We start from the raw sequence: 4,384 nt of genomic DNA, 5'->3' as shown, positions 1-4,384 counted from the left end.
CAGTTGAAATCACACCTATAACAGTGTAATCTGTTTCCGATTATTATTAAAAATATAAGTAAATAAATATAAAAGAGGTCAAATTAAAATATTTATTCATGATGTTGTTTATTACTTATATATATATATATAAACTCAAGCTAAAAATTATTCTTAATTACTAAACATCTGTATTACTGATGCGGAAAGTTTTAAATCATCACCAGAATCCGGCATGATGCACAATATATATATATATATATATATTACTGTACCATTTATAGACAATCCACAGATTTAAAAAAGTTTAAAGCATCGGCATGTCATTGTAGTGAACAAACATTGAAATGTCGCACTACAGGATGTGTTGTAACAGGAAAACAATCGACTCCCCAAAATCCTTAATAACCTTCAGCACTAATGACCTGATTTAGAATCCAATAAGCACAAGAATGTTCAGTAATAACCTCGATCATCACTTTAAATCAGTCCTGCGCCCTCGCTGAAGGATCACAGCACTTCTCTCCATCAGAGTGACTGAATGCAGCTTTAGGTTCTTCTCATGAGGTACGAGTGCAGCGATGCTCGTAGTTCAGCTTATATTTTATATCATTATATAATACACCAATTTTTACTCATATTTACATGACCTAATTATATACCATAATATAATCATAATTATAAGCATAAAAAATAGTTTTATTGTAATTTAAACATTTCAAGAAGCATAGATTTGCTCAAATAAATATAAAATAAATATAAAATTTATTCATTTGCTTATATAAATGTATTCAATATAGTATATATTGTAAAAAAAAAAAAAAGTATATTTAAATACTTTATTTAAAGTATATAATTAAAATATTCTATATTGTATAAAATAATATTTGTAATATTTAATTAAAAACATTATTTTTTCTAAAACTAACCCTACATTTAAAGATTTTATATTTCATATATACATTTAAAAGGTATTGATAAAAAATATACATTTAAAAAAATATAAACTAAATTAATAAAAACTAATTATAAATTTCAAACAGAAATAATAATTTTTTGTTTTTATTATACATAAGAAAATGAAATTGTATTTATATTTGTGAATTGTATATTTTTGGTAAAATTCTAAGTACTTTCAATATTCTGAGATATGTGAAGTATGGTTTTTCGGCACTTAAGTACTCTTTCGCGACAGACGGTGAAGGGTCTGAGAGAGCGATCGTCTCAGCTGCGACTCCGTTTCTCCTCAAAGCCACACAATTCATCAGTCATGCGGCAGCGGCTCCTCACCTAATGCGATTAAGACGACGCTCTGTCCTGCCTCGGATACTGATGAAGCAGACGGAGGGACAGAGTGAGAGATGTGGGAGGAGGGAAACTGGGAGCAGAAATTACATTTTGATAATGGAGTACATCCATTTGAGGGGCTTTAAAAAACAAAATAAAATAAAATAATAATAATAATAAAAAATAAAAAAAAACGAGAGGACGACGAGGGAGCGAGCATGAAGTTAGGATGAGAGACGAAGAGAGATAGAAGAGAAAAAATTATATTGACCTCCGGGGAGAGAAAGAGAGAAAGAATGACTGAGTGCCTGCTTCAATCGGACCTGCCACATCACGTCCTGCTCGATCCCACTGCTCCTGAATCCGCTCCAAACAATCATACAAATGTGATATTATTAACATCAGTGACCTTCACATAACCTTCTCATAACCTTCACATGAAGTTCACAAGGTTACAAGACAGAGTTTACAAAAAAATAATACCAGAGATTTGATGACTTGTGGAACGGCCTAATTTGATATATTTTTTATATGATATTATATTACGTTATTATAATATTAAATTATTAATTAATTTAAACTATAATAAATGTTATTGTAAATAGGTTTGTTTAAATATATTTATATGTTTTTAATTAATATTTATGAGTCACACGATAAGAGTCAGGAAGAAGAAAATCTACACGAGTAGTTTGGAGGGAAAATGAAGAATAAATGATAAATCTGTTATAGTATATAAAATATATCATCATTTTAAATATTTATATTTGCCATAATAGTATGTGAATAAATAAATGAATAGATATATGCATAAATAAACAGAAAATCAACAATAATGTTTTGTATATATATAAATTATAATAATAAGAAAAGGATATAACATTTTTCTTTCTAAAGAAACTTGTCGTTTGCTTTGTAATGATGTAATACAAGAATTTACATTTAAAAAAATCTTACATTTTCAAAATAATAAAATTTTTGATACAGTTCAATATAAAGAATTAGACAAAAACAATTGTGGAAAGAAACTAAATCACACGGCCTGATGTGTGAAGTTTTCTATGCTTGTAAAAAAAATATACATATTCTTTGTTTGCTTATTAATAAATTCCCAAATAAAAACAAATAGGACATGAGTATGTTTCTTTCTTTCTTTTTTTTTGGAAAATGTATTGCTTTGTTCTTTCTTTCTTTCTTTCTTTCTTTCTTTCTTTCTTTCTTTCTTTCTTTCTTTCTTTCTTTCTGTCTTTTTTCTGTCTTTCTTTCTTTCTTTCTTTCTTTCTTTCTTTCTTTCTTTCTTTCTTTCTACCTTTCTTTCTTTTTTTCTTTCTTTGAAAAAAAATATTTTCTTTCTTTCTTTCTTTCTTTCTTTCTTTCTTTCTTTCTTTCTTTCTTTCTTTCTTTCTTTCTTTATTACTGTCTTTATTACTGTCTTTTTTCTTTCTTTCTTTCTTTCTTTCTTTCTTTCTTTCTTTCTTTCTTTCTTTCTTTCTTTTTCTTTCTTTCTTTCTACCTTTCTTTCTTTTTTCTGTCTTTTTTTCTTTCTTTGGAAAAAAATATTTTCTTTCTTTCTTTCTTTCTTTCTTTCTTTCTTTCTTTCTTTCTTTCTTTCTTTCTTTCTTTATTACTGTCTTTTTTCTTTCTTTCTTTCTTTCTTTCTTTCTTTCTTTCTTTCTTTCTTTCTTTCTTTCTTTATGTATTTTTTTCTTTCTTAAAAAAAAAAAAAATCTGCTTTGTTCTTTCTTTATTTATTACTGTCTTTTTCTTTCTTTCTTTCTTTCTTTCTTTCTTTCTTTCTTTCTTTCTTTCTTTCTTTCTTTCTTTGGAAAATAATTTTTTCTTTTGGAAAACGCATTGCTTCGTTGATTCTTCTTAAATAAATTTTTTTCTTGTGAAAAATGTTTTGCTTTCTTTCTTTTGCTCTTTTCCAAAATATGACACAATGTCATGTTAATGTTGAGTATTAAAAGCCTGTGTACCGCTGTTGTGTAGTTCATTGACACACACACACACACACACTCAACACACACACAGACACACACACACACAGTTTTAATGAGCTTCCGTCGTTCCTGTTAGAGACCTCGTCGTCACAATGGCCAACGCAAAGTAATTAAAACGTGGCGGTGTATCTGTGTATCTGCGTCTCTCTTTATTAGTTCGGGGGCTGAGGGACACGACGTCCTTCGGCTTCTGAGCAAAAAAAATCAAGTTGCTCGATCACCACTTTGCTTTTCTAAACTCAAAACTTTAACGAGAAACATGGACGAGGTCTGAACGGGAGAAAGAATGAGAGAGAGAGAAAAAGAAGAATCCTAATTCCTAATCTTCTCCATATACAGTATATTACAACAGTAACAATAACAATTACAAAAAAAAAACAGTAACACAATTAAAAACATCCCAAAATTATAAGGACACCCGACTTCAGACATAGTCAGTTTTTTTTCCAAACTGTTCCCATAAAGTTGTATACACAATTGTATCGGACGTCTTTCAAAATCTGTACTATGAAATTTTCCCTTCACTTGAACTAGGAGAACCAAAGTTGTTCGAGCATCACAATGCACAAAGCCAGCTTCATGAAGGTCTGCTTTACAGTGGGATGTTGAAGTGGAAGATCTCCTGCTATAGACCTCCAAACCTTTGGGATGAATGTGAACGCTGACTGCACCCGAGGCTTCCTCACCTTCTCACCTACATCAGTAGCTGACTTTACCAACAACCTTGTGGCTGAATGAATCTCCTAAAATCTCTACAACATTTAGTGGAACATCTTTAAAGAAGAGTGGAGCTCATTATACCAGTAAAGAGACTAAATGTGGAATGGGATATTCAAAAAGAAGCAGACAGCAATAATACCAGTACATACCATTTATTGTCTGTCTATCTATCTATCTATCTATCTATCTATCTATCTATCTATCTATCTATCTATCTATCTATCTATCTGTCTATCTGTCTGTCTGTCTGTCTGTCTGTCTGTCTGTCTAATTTTTAGGTTTATAAAATCTGTGAATCTAGTGAAAAATCTTCCCATATATATATATATATAAATGCCATAACTCAGGGCTACGTGAAGTATTTTAGGACGTAAGGGGCACATTGTGGGGGTGAA

Source organism: Silurus aristotelis, assembly GCF_946808225.1.
Source record: "Silurus aristotelis genome assembly, chromosome: 4".
NCBI lineage: Eukaryota > Metazoa > Chordata > Actinopteri > Siluriformes > Siluridae > Silurus > Silurus aristotelis.
This window is presented reverse-complemented; position numbering follows the sequence as displayed.